The sequence below is a fragment of the Trichechus manatus genome, unplaced genomic scaffold (genome assembly GCF_000243295.1).
Source record: "Trichechus manatus latirostris isolate Lorelei unplaced genomic scaffold, TriManLat1.0 scaffold00001, whole genome shotgun sequence".
Taxonomy (NCBI): domain Eukaryota; kingdom Metazoa; phylum Chordata; class Mammalia; order Sirenia; family Trichechidae; genus Trichechus; species Trichechus manatus.
Window position 1 is genome coordinate 44,283,348 of NW_004443937.1, and position 14,821 is coordinate 44,298,168.

Consider the following 14,821-nt stretch of genomic DNA (forward strand, 5'->3'; position numbering starts at 1 on the left):
GGAGAGCGCGCGGAGCCGAGCGCCCACCGCCAACTTTTGACTTTAGGAGTCGCTGAGGTCTCGCCGCGAGGGTCCCGACTGCGCTCGGCTGAGCAACGCCGCCGCCTGCCGTGAGCTGAGCCGCTCGGGCCGCAGGAGGAGCCGGAGGAGCAGGAGGAGGAGGAGGACTGGGGCTCGGCCGCTTGGCCGCATAATGTCCAGCGAACGGGCTGGAGAAGGCGCGGAACGTGCGCTCCGAGGCGCGCTGGGCGCCCTGTGCTGGCGGGGATAGCGGAGCGGCTTCTTGAATGGGGGGCTGGGGGGGCCGCGGGGACTCCGCCGCTCAAATACCCCGGGTGCACGCCTCTAGGAGGAGGAAAGGGGAGGAGAAAACGAGGCGAGCGCGGACCGCCTCCTTCCAGACGGTGTCCCCTCCTCGGCCAGCGGGTGCGGGACTCACAGCTGGAGGCCCTGCCGGCTGCTAGAGGCGGAGGTCAGAGGCTCCGCGAGTGCCGGTGGCGTCCCCGCTGCCTCGCGGAGGTGGGCTTTTCTCAGACACCCTGCCCGGGGGAGCAAGAGCGCAGGAAGTTTCTCCCCTTCCTGGCGCGCGCAGTCGCTTTTCTCTCGTCTCTGTCTCCATTTCGGGTTTCTCTTTTCTCTTCCTCCTCTTGGTCTCTCTGTGCCTCGCTCTTTTCCTCTCTGTCTCTCATTTCTCCTTCCACTGTGCCCCTCAATCTCCATATTTCTTCCCCTCCTTTTCTCTTTCCCACCTTCTTTCTCTCGTCCCTCTCGGTCCCTGCCTTTCCCATCTCTTTCCACCAGCCCTCGTCTTCTCGTTTTCTCCCTTTATAGATTTCTGTCCTGTCTCCTTTTTGGTTTCTTACAAATGAAAGTGGCCCCGGGCAAGAGCGTCTTCTTTTCCTACAGTTTTCTCACGCGGGACAAGATTTGGCACCTGAGCCTCAATCTCAAGAGTTTTATTAATCCTGCGGTTCCGGCCGTATTTCAGATCTACAGCCGCCTCCTAAAAGTTTCGCAGAACTTTTTAGCTGTGCTTTCCCCCAACCCCTACCCCCTTCCGGAGAGGGTCGATAGCTTTCTGCAGGTCCCCGGTCCAAAAAAGGTTAAGAACCGCTCTTGACAGCGAGAGGGGTCGGTGATTTGGGCGCCCCTGACTGCCCCGGGGTTTAGCTATTGCGGGGGGTGGGGTGGGAGCGGAGTGTGAAGGGGGCGTCCTGGACCCCAGGGGCAAGCACCAGTCTCGAGAGGAATTTCTCAATCATTTCCGCTTGCTTTTAGCCTAGGATATGCTTGGATTGGCTCAAAGCAGACACTTGTAAACTACACCTACCTCCGCCTTGGGATGCAAATTTGAAAGTCAGAAGCTATGCCAGAGAGGGCAGATGTGTGTGTGTTAGCAAGTGTGTGTGAGCGAGTGTGTGCGTGTGTGTGAGAGAGAGCGAGTGTGTGATTCAACAGAAGGGAAATGGCAGTTTTCGGTAAAAGAAGTGATTAATAAATGTATATTTACCCAAGTGTCCCGGGATTTTCTGCTACTTTTTAGGTAGCACTCAGAGTTGACAATACCGAAGATTGCCAAAACCAGGAACCAAACAGCAATATGGCTGAAAGTGCTCATTTTTCTGGAAACAACACACGTAAAGGGAGAAAGTGACTTGAGGAGACAGAAATAATAACCCAGATGGATTAGCGTAACGGTTGTCTAACTGGGTCCTGGAATTTCATAACAGGTATATACAGTGTAACCAAAAAAAAAAACCGAAACCAAACCCGCTGCCGTGGAGTCCATTCCAACTTACAGCAACCCTAAAAATGGTCAAATGTAGACATTTAAATCTTTTTCTGAAACCTTCAAAGTAATTCACTAAATTACAATTCCACAATCGTTCTTTTCATTATAAAATACAATTCCTCACAAGTCACAGTGTCTAGGGATTGCTGAGACTTAAGCAAGGAAGGAAAAATGTCAGGGTATCAGTGTGTTAACTGATCCCTGTGGAAAATATTCTATAATGTGTCCACTGCAAAAATTACCAAAAATATAGCACTTCCCAATGTTTTCTGTTAAGCAATTTTCCTCTCTTTCTATTCAAATCCGACCTGATAAAGAGAAGCTAACAGTATGAAAACTATTAAAAGTAGGGACAGAAGCCTCCTTTGAGTTCTCTAACTCCTTGTTTGTTTTCTAAGGACCTGGCCTTAAAAGATGAACTTTGTTAACTATTCTTTAAAACTGCTCTTGATACCGCCCAATCATTTCCAAAAGGGCTGATAGGAAGGGGAGATAATAAGTTTCTCTTGGTGACCTCAGGTGACCTGGGTTTCTGAGTTTCCCGCCCTCAGTTAAGTCCTTGCTTCGGTTTATTAGCTCACCTCTGAAGTATACATCAGTAAACAAGTCCCAGTGAATCTCAGGGAGCTGGGTTTTCTTTAGATCAAGGGCAATGAAAAGGGCAGTTGCGCAAACTAAACCATTCAGGTCAAATCCTCTGTCTGAATAATAACAGGAATAAACTTTTATTATTTACACTTACCTTGTGCCAGGCCATATGCTAATATACAGGGTCTAATTCTCACAAGACGCAGGTAGTATTAAGAATTTCGTTTTATAGATAATGATACCAAGCTGTAAAGGGGAAAAATATGTGACCAGGGTCTCCGAGCTAGTGAGAGACAGGATAAAAATTCTGTTCCGGCAGTTTAGCCCGAACTATTATCATAGATAATGAATAAAAGATTGATCTGAAGTGTTGCTAGCTTTTAGGGACTTTGGTTTGAGGAGAGTGAGTAGAATTATCCAGCGAATTGCCTTAATTGTCTTTTCTACGCAGTTTTTCTTTAGCTCTCGAACTTTTTTCTAATACAGGGTATTTCATGATAATTCTCTTAGCTATTTCATTGATAGTTAACAATTTTTTCCCCAGCACAGGTCTGGCACATAGTAGGTGCTCAAGAAATATTTATTGAATGAATTAGTAAATACAGACCTTACAGTCTGGTTCCCCAGAAATGCCTTGGAAGAAAGGTCTGGCACTCTGCTTCTGAAAGGTCACAGCCATGAAAACCCTATGGGGTGCAGTTCTACTCTGAAACGCATGGGGTCACCTTGAATCAGAATTGACTCGAGGGCGAATGATTTTTTGCAGGTATTTCGGTTCAACTGTGCTAAGTTCTTTATTTTATATATGTATACACACACACATTTTAGAGATTTGTTCTATAAATAGATGCACAGAATTTCCTGGGTCCAGGAGAGAAAAGTAGATTCTGTAATAAACTGGCCCCTCACACAAGTTTGCTCTCAAAGAAACAGAGCTATTTCTGGTCACCTGGAGTTGATGGCAGGAGAGTTGTCATCCTGTCTTCTCCCGGGCTTTGCTGGAATTGAATGTTATTGTGGGTTATGTGGGAGTCTTCTGTGGCTGGTTTTGATTCCAGAGAAGTGATGACTGACATCAGTGACTAGGGAGAGAGAATCTGTAAATGGACATCACGAGCGACATCGCTTGCTGAAGGCTGGTGGAAACGGCAGGAAGGAAATTTGAAGCAAAGCCATCTATTTCACAGAAAGGGAAAGCCCGCACCCAGATGATGGGGAGGGACCAGGAACCAAAATTACAGCCAATAGTTTCCTGAGTGGTAAATAGCGGGTGATTTGTGGAATACTGGGTAGCACTGGGGGAGAAAGATGTGGCAGTTGGCTTCCCTAAAGATTTACAGCCTTGGAAGCCCTCTGGGGCAGTCCTCCTCTCTCCTGTAGGGTCTCTATGAGTCAGAATCAACTCAACGGCAGTGGGTTTGCTCTGGTCTGGGGCAGCCCTGAGAGCTGGTGAAGGAAGCACCCACAAGGATGCTCACGGTGCCGGCCGGGCTCTGGGACCTCAGGCAGTTGAGATCTCTGTTGCAGTTTCTTATCTGCAGAGGAGGGGTGGGGAGAAACTGCGTCTTAGTTTGTACCACGTAGATGAGTACCCTTCTTTCTGAAGGCTTCCAAGCACTGACTTCAAGCAAAATGTCATGTAGAGAAAGTAACTTACACCATTAGTCATGCTAACATGAGACTCTTGGCTGAGTTCTGGCTTTGTGCTGGTCAGTCAGTCCTCACAGCAGGGCTGTCATCTGGGTCTCACTCTCCCCATTTTACATACGATCAAACTAACACTCAGCAAAGGTAAGTGACCTGCCCAGAGTTGCAGTGCTGGAATGTGCAGAGTTGGGATTTGAACTAAGGTCAATCCAGCTCCAAAGCTGGGATCTTCATTAATCAAAGCAGCCTGGTAACGTGCAGATATGCACTTATTTGTTCTTGATAATTCAGCCTTTAGACCTGGCCTGATGAACACGGTCGGTGAGGATGTTATTTTTGTTCTGCTAATTCTAAATCTAAAATTGTCAGTAATTTCTTTTGAGCCTATTCAGAAAGTCATAGTTCCAATTTCTGAGATGGCTCTATAAACCTCATGACCAGCTTATGACAGATCAACAAAGTTTTCCCATCCTTCAGTCTGCTCACTCACCAGGCATTCCCTACTCACTTGTCCTTCCAGAAAGACCACACTTCTGTTCTTGCCCAAGCTTTGGGGCCCCTAACGAATTCCACTAATATTCTCCTTGAGGCCCTTTCCTTTGGGGCCTCAAATCCTTATTAGGCTCCCTCTAGTATTCTGTATAGGAGCCCTGGTGGCACCATGGTTAAGCGCTTAGCTGCTAACCAAGAGGATGGTTGTCTGAACCCACCCAGCGGGTCTACGGGAAGAGACCTGGTGATCTACTTCTATAGAGATTACAGCCTAGGAAACCCTATGGGGCAGTGTGACTCTCACACTGGGTCACTGTGAGTCAGAATGGACTCGACAGCACAACACCAGCAGTATTCTGCAGGGAATGAGGCCTTCAGACCTGGAGCTCAACATCATAACCGCAGCTGACATTCAGACGTGCTGGGCGTCTGGCTCTGAGCAAAGCACTCCTAAACAGAAGCCAACCTAGATGTGGATACAGTGTGTGCAAATAAAATGTCACTGTCTCCACATCTTAACTGACAGTGACAAGGAACTTGCTCCAGAAATGGATGATATAAACCTGCAAGAAATTGTGGGCTCACAATCTAAAGATGAGGACAGTGAAGACCCACCATGAGAGGAACCTGAGGCCTTAAGTCAGACACAGGTGTTCAGCTCTGTAGAGGCTTTGATGGAGTTTGGAAAAGTTAAAGGAGACCCAGAGTTTTCTGATAAGGCTACGGACTTAGAAATTTGGTTCAATAATTTCATCAAAAAACCAAAACAAACTAAACAATTGAGGTTAGATGTTTTTATTAAAAAGTGAATTCCACCTACATCTTTGTTTGAATAGTATATGCACGTATCTGTACAGAATTTGAATAAACATGCAACTCCTAGAAATGCCATTATCTATTAAACGTACACATTAGACATCGACTGTTGCAGACATGCTAGCGTGGAATCTGCGAACGCACCAGGACCCTACAGGCCTCTTGCCTCTGAACTTCTATCCTAGTTCAGTTCACACTTTTTCTTGTTACTGTTGGGGGGAAAAAAAAAAGCCACTGCTGTAGAGTGGATTCCAACTCACAGCGACCCTATAGTGCAGAGTAGAACTGCCCCAGAGGGTTTCCAAGGAGCGGCTGGGGGATTTGAACTGCCGACCTTTTGGTCAGCAGCCAAGCTCTTAACCACTGCACCACCGGGGCTCCCAGTGGCACATGGTAGGTGCTTCATAAATATTTCTTAAATGAATGAGTTGACTGTTGCCACAAATGTAGTTCTAGTTTCTAGAGCCAATTCTTTTTATAATTTATAAAAGTCATTCTTTTATACACACACACACAGAAACCCCAGAAACCATTGAGGCTATCCCTGTTTCTCGTGGTATCATTACTTACGGGAAGGCATGTCGTGTTTTAATCAAAATCTTATCCTGATCCCTTTCCTCTAGAGTCAGGTATTTCTAAGGCTGGGATCTCTCCAATGGCTACTTCAGGATCCTAGAGTAGCAAGGCACCTGGGACAAATCCTTAACTGCTCAGCACAGCAAGTAAGAGTTAGAATAATACTCTGGGCAGTTTTCATACCTTTGCCATATCCTTAGAGTAGTAATAGTCACCTGCCTTGTAGAGATGTGGTGTAAATGAATTAATCTATGAAAGTGTTGGCTTAGTGCCTCGGGTAGAGTAAGTAATCTCTAAATGTTGGAATCAGTGGCCTCAGTTTAACCTTCTTGGTAGCTAGGGAGGGTGGGTCCTGATTCCGTTTGACAATAAAGGGCACTAAGAGCCTAGCTACTCCTTTCAAGTAAATAAAATCTCCAAAGGAAAAGATGGAGTCTCGAAACAATTAACCTCCCTCCACCCACCACCAGTTTATGAGACTTTCTCCCGTTGAGGGGAAAAAAGCCATGTGTGTGCTTGTATTTCTTCAACCACATGTTTTTCATACTCATCCTTACTGTTGGCACCCTATTCTTCTTTATTTAATTGAAAAAATTTTAACAGCTTTACTCCTTCTTTCTTAAAGTCTACTTAAATTACCAGTTTAGACAACCTTCAGAATGGGAAAAAATATTGGGGAGCCATTTATCAGATAAGCATTTAATATCCCTACAATTTAACAAGAAGAAAAAAAAAGACAACCTCATCAAAAAATGGGCAAAGGACTTTTCCCCAAAGAGGATATGCAAATGACTAACAACCACACAAAAAGATGCTCAATGCCTTAGCGTTTAACCACTGCGCCACCAGGGCTCCCGTTAGCCGTTAGGGAGATGCAAATCAAAACTGCAATAAGGTACTACCTCACTCCCACTAGAAGGGCTAAAATTTAAAAAACAACAAATATTGGCAAGGATGTTGAGAAATCGACCCAAATGTCCATCAACATTAGGATAAATGCGGTCTATACATACAATGACTTATTACTGTATTTTTACGCAAATAATATGCACGTTATGCCAGAACTGTGTTACTTAATTTCATCATTTCCATGCGTTAGACGTGTGGGCACGTTATCTACGTCCTCTGCCATAAAGAGAAAGGAAGTCCTGATACATGCCACAACATGGAGAAGCCTTGAAGACATTCTGTGAATAAAGTTAGTCAACCATAAAAGGACAAAGATTGTATGATTTCACTAACATGAAATACCTAGAATAGGCACAAGTATAGAGATTTGAATGGTTACCATGGCTATGAGGGATGGGGTAAGGGGGCATCATTATTTAGGCAGCAGTGAGTTTTTGTCATGGGGATGGAAAATTTGGCAATGAATATTGGTGATGGCTATACAACATGACTGATGTAATTGACTTTATTGAATTGCACACATGAGAAAATAGTGAATTGGCAAATGTTGTGTTCTTTATATTTTTACAATAAAAAATGTAATTTAAAAAAAAGTCCAATTTAGCATCTTTTTAAGCATTGGACCGTTTTTTTCTGGCAGAAGTTTTAAAGTAGCCAAAACAGAATTTTCCCTCTGAACTTAAAAACAAAACAATTATTACGTGGCAAACAATTTTTACACATGCAAAAAAGTAATTTTGAATGCAAAATGATGCTTACTAGGTTGTCTCTCCTAATGGTATTTAGTAAAATAATGGCTAAACTTTCGTGATTGCTTACTACTTTCGGGTACCGTGCTTACTACTTTCGGGTACCGCGGTTGCTACTTTCGGGTACAATGGTTAATACCATATGAATCCTCCTGACAACCCCATGAAATAGATAATAGCATTAGATAAGCCCACTTTACAGATGCAGAAACAAGACAGAAAATAAGTAACTTGCTCCAGGTTGTACAGCTAGTAAGTGACCGAGCAGATACTGAAAACCAGGCTGTCTGAAGTCAGGGCCCGCACTTGGAAAGCACTACGTTACACTGACTCAGACAGCAGGCCAAGTGGGGGTGAGGAGGAGAGTGCCTTCCCAAGCTGACAAACCACTCATTTCACCTAACTGTGAGACTGGCCCTTCAGAACCCTGGTGTTCTTCAGTCAGCCGGGTCGCCACAGCCATTCTTCTAAGCTCCCGCTGCCCTCAGATCAGCCCTGGGTCTTCGTGCCTGCAGGCTGCACTACGGCCCTTGCTGTAGAAACGGCAGCTGGCCAAGAGGCCGACCTCACAGCCGTGAAAGTGGCGCAGGGTTTGAATTCCCATGATGAGCTAGTTTAGGGGCCACTACCAAGAAGACTGTCAAAGAACTTCTTAGAGTTTTCCAGCTACTGGAGAGGGGCAGTGGCTGGTAGCAGGGAGGAACGCCTTTGGTTTCCAAATTAATGTGCATGCATTTTAATTGTGCAAAAAATGTAGATGCATCGCATCTGCCAGCTTGACGTGGTGATGAGATTATATGACGTTAAATCAGTGCCAGTTGGAAACGGTGTACTCACCACGCACTGCCTTTGTGTTAATTGGCACCAACAACACAACGTAGGTTTTGCTTCCCGAGATGTCAGCCTAGCAGTTAGTGCCTTGTCAGGTCCCTGTCAGATGGTGGCAAAATCATGGGTTTTGCAGTTTTTCTTTCACTCAAAAACAGGTCTGAGGAAACCTGTTGGTGGATTCATGGTGAGCACACCTGGAGGAGACCTCAGCCACTGCTGGCCCCACTGAAACAGGCAGAGTCAGGAAGAGCAGAGGTCTGGGGCTTTAATGGTCTGTCCAGTTCTCTCACTGCAGTAGCTTATACAGATTGAAATTCACCCAGGTAACATTTTTTTATCAGCACTTCTTGCAGTCTGATTTAGCTCGTTGATTCTGAACAGAAATCTAGACCTCACTGAACTTATATTTGCTCTATGGTACCTTTTCCAACGAGACAGAGAAGTTGAGATAAAGAAATGACTCCCTGATCAGTGACTGGTCCTTGTGTCCAGGAGTGCAAGCGTTTTAAAAACAGAAAACAAAATGCAACACCCTCTCATCCCCACTCACTCAGGCTGCAGTGCTTGTTTTGGTTTTTCACTGACCAGGTGAAAAGTGCAGGGAACTGTCAAGAGATAGTAAATGCAATGAAATATGACCTGCCCATTGCAGTCGAGCTGATTCCAACTAATAGTGACCCTGGAGGACAGAGGAGAACTGCCCCATAGGGTTTCCAAGGAGCAGCTGGTGGATTCGAACTGCCCACCTTTTGGTTAGCGGCCATAGCGCTTAACCACTATGCCACCATTGGATAATCGTTAAAAAATAATGAGGAAGAGCCACGTGTTTTAGCATAGAAACATGTCCAAGATGTGTTATTAAGCAGGCAAGTCAGAGAGCTGTTTGTCTAATTGGGTCCTATTATAGTAGAAACAAAATAAAAGCAAAGTAACAAAATCCTAGCCTGTGCTAAAATATGACATGTATAGAAAAAAGTCAAGAAAAATGGATATGTTGCTGGGGTCTTCTGCCCAACCTGGGAAGCCCCTACTCTGTCCTATAGGGTCGCTACTGTTGCTGGGGACTTCTGCCCAACCTGGGTAGCCCCTCTGAGGTTTTGCCTTCTGCTGACCAAGAATGTCCAGGAGAGGCTCAAGTTTTCTGCACAAAGCTTTATTGAGAAAAATAGCTCGTAAGCGGAGACAAAGAGGGACAAAGCAACCCTAGCCTTTATCTCCCTGAATAAAAGATTGGCTAAGGCTTACCAAGGTGTTTAGGCAGGAAAAGGCATCATCTTTGTTCATGAAAGAGGCGGGGTTATGAAGATTAGGTGCACGCACAGGAGGCAGGCCAAGATGGAACCCATAACCACGGCTCCCGGGACTGGATGGCAGGACTTATTATGGGGTGCCGCGCCTGTGCAGTCCCCCCGTGGTGCCAGCTCGATTCCTGTCGGAGTTCTGTGGGTCACCTTGTGGATGTCTGCGCATGCTCCAGGGACCAGACTGGGCTGGTTCTTCTGAAAAGCATCTTATCAAGGAAGTACATTGAGAGCTGGGTGGGTTGTTCTTTCTTTATTGCATGTTCCAAGATAATGGTTTTTGTGTCATTAGTTAAGCACATGTTTTTAGCTCAGGGTTGTTTGCCTAGGGGCTCAGTCCCTTTTTCCCTTCCCTGTCTCAGATATCCATCAAACTATGAACAGTGGCTATCACTGAGACTGGGGATTAAGGAGATCTTTTACACCTACATGTCTGTGATGCCAGTTTCCATGCTGTTGGATTATTTTTCCAAGATTGTTTTACTTTTTTAATGAACAAATAATGATTTTCTTTTTAAATAAAGAAGCAATATGTAAGGAAAATATGATGGTACCATCACCCTCAGGGAACAACCTTCTCATCAATTGTGTATAAAGTTCACTGTTTCTGTGACATTCAATATATGTTTCATGATTTGAAGATAGCCTTATATATTTTGTGTATATAAGAAAGAAAACTAGGAAGAGATTTATGGTAAGCTGTTAGGCTTTTGAGGGAAGCTGGTGACTTAGAAATGTGAACATTTGATATATGCTAACCGTGGATTTAAAATATGAATGGAGGATAATGGCTTAGTAGAAGGAAAAAAAAAAAGAACCTTCTCAACCTCCAAGTGTGTAAACAAGGAAGACATTTGTTCATTCATTTAGTAAATATTTATCAAACACCTACTGTGTGCCATACACTTTGCAGATGGCAGAGGAGTTCACAGTCTAGTGGGGAAGAGAGGTACAAAGTAACTAAATAGTACATGGACGCGTATATAATTGAAGATTGTTCTAAGTATTGTAAAGGAGACTAAAAGGGAGATACGTTAGGTTAGGTGAACAGAGAAGGCCTCCTGAGGAGTGATGGGTAAACTGAAGCTTAGAGAATAAGGAGCCAGCCCCTTCAAGAAGGGGAAGAAAAATATTTCTGACAAGAGAGAAGAGCAGGACAAGGTCTGAGGGAGGAAAGAAGGTGGATTGTTTCAGAACCCAAAGAAGGCCCTCATGACTGGGGCCCATGGAGTGAGGCAGGAGCCGGGTAACAGAGGGCCTTTGAGATGAAGAGTTTGCTTTTTTTCTGAGTGTGAGGGGAAGCCACAGAAATATTTTAGGCAAGGGCATGGCAAGATACTCTTTGTTTTTGAAAGATCATTCTGGCTGCTGTGAAGGGAATGGAGTCAAAGGGGCGATGTATTGTCCAAAAGAGAAGTTAAAATGGCTTGAACTAGTGTGGTATCGGTGAAGGTGGCATTAGGCACATCCAAATACCTGTAAAGGTAGAATTAATAGGACCTGGTGCCCTGGTGGTGCAGTGGTTAAGAGCTCAGCTGCTAACCAAGAGGTCAGCAGTTCAGATCCACCAGCTGCTCCTTGGAAACCCTCTAGGCAATTCTACTTTGTCCTATAACTGTGGGTTAAAATCGACTTGAAGGCAGCAGGTACGGTACGGTATGATGAAGGATGAGAGAGAAGAGGTGTCAAGAATGAGTCCCAAAATTATTATGCAGAAATTACTGTCCTTCATATACATAAATAATATCCAGATAGAGAACATTAGAGAATAAAACCCCATATACAATACCATAAAATCATTGGGAATAAAAATAACAAGAAACATGCAGGACCTAGATGAATAAAATTTTAAATCCCTAATGGGGACTTCAAAGGAGATGTCAGTAAGTGGAAAGATACTACATTATTAGGATCACTGAATATCACAAAGGTGTCTATTTTCCCTAAGATAGCTTATTAAATTCCTGGAATTTTAATACAAATACCAACAATTTGTTTTTGTTATTTTCATTTTCCTTAAATGAGACAAACTGATCCAAGCTTTCATTTAGAAAAATAAACAACAATCTCCAGGAAGATTTTGAGAAAGAAGACCAATGTGGAGAATCTAGTATTAATCCAGATAATTAAAATAGAATATAAAACCTCAATAATAAATAATGTCATACTGGATTGTGAATGGACAGAAAATCCAATGTAAGTGACTAGAAAATCAAGAAACAGATCTAAATGTGAGAATTTGGTTTCTGATAGAGATAGTTCCTCAAACCATCTGGGAAAATGTGGACCACTCAATAAATGGTGATAAAATGACTTGGTATAGCCATTGGGTACAAATAAAAAAATAAAGTTGAATCCATATTTAATCCATAATTAATCCTTATCAAAAGATCAAGAGTCAAATGGAAAAAGTCTTTAAAAAGATCTAGAAGGAAATGGGAAAGAATAATTACTTTGTATCTTTGACATAAGGAAGACCTTCTTAATTATGGCTCAAAATCCACAAGTGATAAAAGAAAAACACTGAAATATTTAATTACAAACCAAACCAAAGTAGAGTTCTGGCAAAATGGCGCTCTTAGGTAGAAGCACCACACCGTCCCTCCACAGCAAAGATCTGAAAAACTATGCTGAACAGAGAATACAACAATCCTGAAACCCTAAAACATCAAATGAAGAGATAAAGAACTCAGCCAAGCACCAAATGGAGTGAGAAAACTGACAGAGAACAGAGAGCGAGGAGAGTTTCATGCAGAGGTCCCCTAACAGCTAACGCAGCACGGATCCGCCATCTTGAACTCCTATCAGAGACCAGCAAATGGGGTTACGAGAAAGCAGCCTCACGGAGCGTCCAGCGGGAGACAAAACAACCGGTAATTTGCGATATACACTTTCCCACCCCCCACCCTTCTTCACCCCAACTCGGCCTCCTCTGCTTCCCGCAGCCACAATCTCTTGTCCGGGAGCACCGTCCGCTTGGATTCCACCCAGCTTAAAGGGCCGGCTCTCTGAGTGCCATTTGTTGGCTGCTGGTGTTGCTTTTTTTCCGCTTCTTTTGATTTCTTCCTTCCTTCTCACCACCTCCCCCTCTTTTCGCTCAAATACCTGGCTCCGTGCACCATCTTTGCTTCTACCTGAGGGGCTGCAGAGCTCCGCTAATTTGTGATATATGCTTTCCCACCCCCTACCCTTCCTCACCCACACTCGGCCCCCTCTGCTTCCCACAGACACAGTCTCTTGTCTGAGAAACACCAGCCCGCACTACCTGGCTCTCTGAGTGCCATTTCTTGGCTGTTAGTGTTGCTTTTTTTTTCTGCTTCTTTTGATTTCTTCCTTCCCTCTCACCGCCTCCCCCTCCTTTTGCTCAAATACCTGGCTCCGTGCGCCATCTTTCCTTCTTCCTGAGGGGCTGCGGAGCTCCGTTCGAGTGTGGAGCTGCTGCCCGGTCTGGGCTGCTGTGCTGGTGGGATCCCAGGGCTTTTCTTCCTTCGTTTCTTTTGAATTGTTTGTTTGTTTTCTTTTCCTTTTCTTGAGTTGGGAGCCCTTTCTGGCCAAGCGGAGCTGCGTGGCAAGGAGACTCCACTTCGGCTTACACGTACGTGCAGTGATCCTTGAGGGCATTTCTTTTTTCGTCGGTTTCTTTTTTTCTTCTGTTTTTCGGGGAGCCTTTCTTGTTCTTTTTTTTTTAATTTCTTTTGTTTACTTTTTCCTTTTTCTTCACTGCTCAGTTTCTCGTCTCTCTATATCTTCCTTCTCTTTCTGTTCCCTGAATACCTGGCGTTGTATACCTCTACGCCTTCTAGCCAGCCTGTACTGCAACACCTGACAGCAAATTCCCCAGACCTCACAGCTGCACGAGTGGGATCCCTGGCAACTTTGCGGTTCTTTAACCTTTCTGATTTTATTTATTCCTTCTTTTCTTTACTTCCTCTTCCCCTTTCTGTTTTTCTCCATTTCATACTCTCTCATCTCTCCACTCCAAGGGCGAGCTCCACTAGCATTCTTTTTTGTTTGTTTGTATGTTTTTGGCTCCTGTTCCTCTCTCCTCTCTCCCATATCCATCTTAGCTCCACACATAACAATCTCTCCACTGCATCCTGCCTACCCGCACCGTGCACTTGACATCACACCACCAAGCAGCACAGGCACAGCCCACTGGAACCTGCCCTGTGCTGATTACCGACCTGCTCTGGTGGCTGTAGTAAGTGCCATAAACAACCCATCCCAGTAACTCCTCTTCAACTAGACCTGCGCTGCCCTACCATATCTGAGTGACTGACCCTGCCAATTGGAGAAGGAAGTGAAAAGTATTGTGCCCACAGACAAGCAAACAACAAACAACACACAGTCAGCCTGCTCAGACATAAAAAAATTTTAAAAAAAAGGGATTAAACAAACAAATCTACAATCAATAAACGAGAAAAATAACTACTGAATGCCCAGAAGACAGCAGAAAATATCAAAACATTTACAAAAACAGGACAGGATGTTCCAATAGGCATCCAAAATAAAACACCAGATGACTCTCAAGTGGAAGAAAATGCACTAGAACTACCTGAAAGGGAATTCAAATCTCTAATACTCAGAATTCTCCAAGAGCTGAGGCAAAAAGCTGACAAACATGAGGAAAAAATAGACAAATTCATGGAAAATAAACACAAAAAATTGGAAGACTTCAGGAAAATAATGCAGGAACAAAATGCCAAAATAAATTCACAACTAGAAATTATACAAAGGCAACAATTAGAAATCCAAAAGATAAAGAACAAGATTTCAGATTTATGAGTGGTTGGAATTCCTGAACGGGGGAGAAAACAGAAGACACAGAGAGGATAACTGAAAAATTGCTGACAGAAACTTCCCCAATATCATAAAAGATGAAAAGCTGGCCATCCAAGAAGCTCAGCGACCCCCATATAGCATAGACCCCAAAAGAAAATCACCAAGGCATATCATAATCACACTTGCTAAAGCCAAAGACAAACAAAGAATACTCAGAGCGGCTCAAAAAAAAACAAAAAGTCCCATACAGAGGAGAAACAATAAGACTAAGCTCAGATTATTCGGCAGAAACCATGCAGGCAAGAAGGCAATGAGATGACATATATAAAATCTTGAAA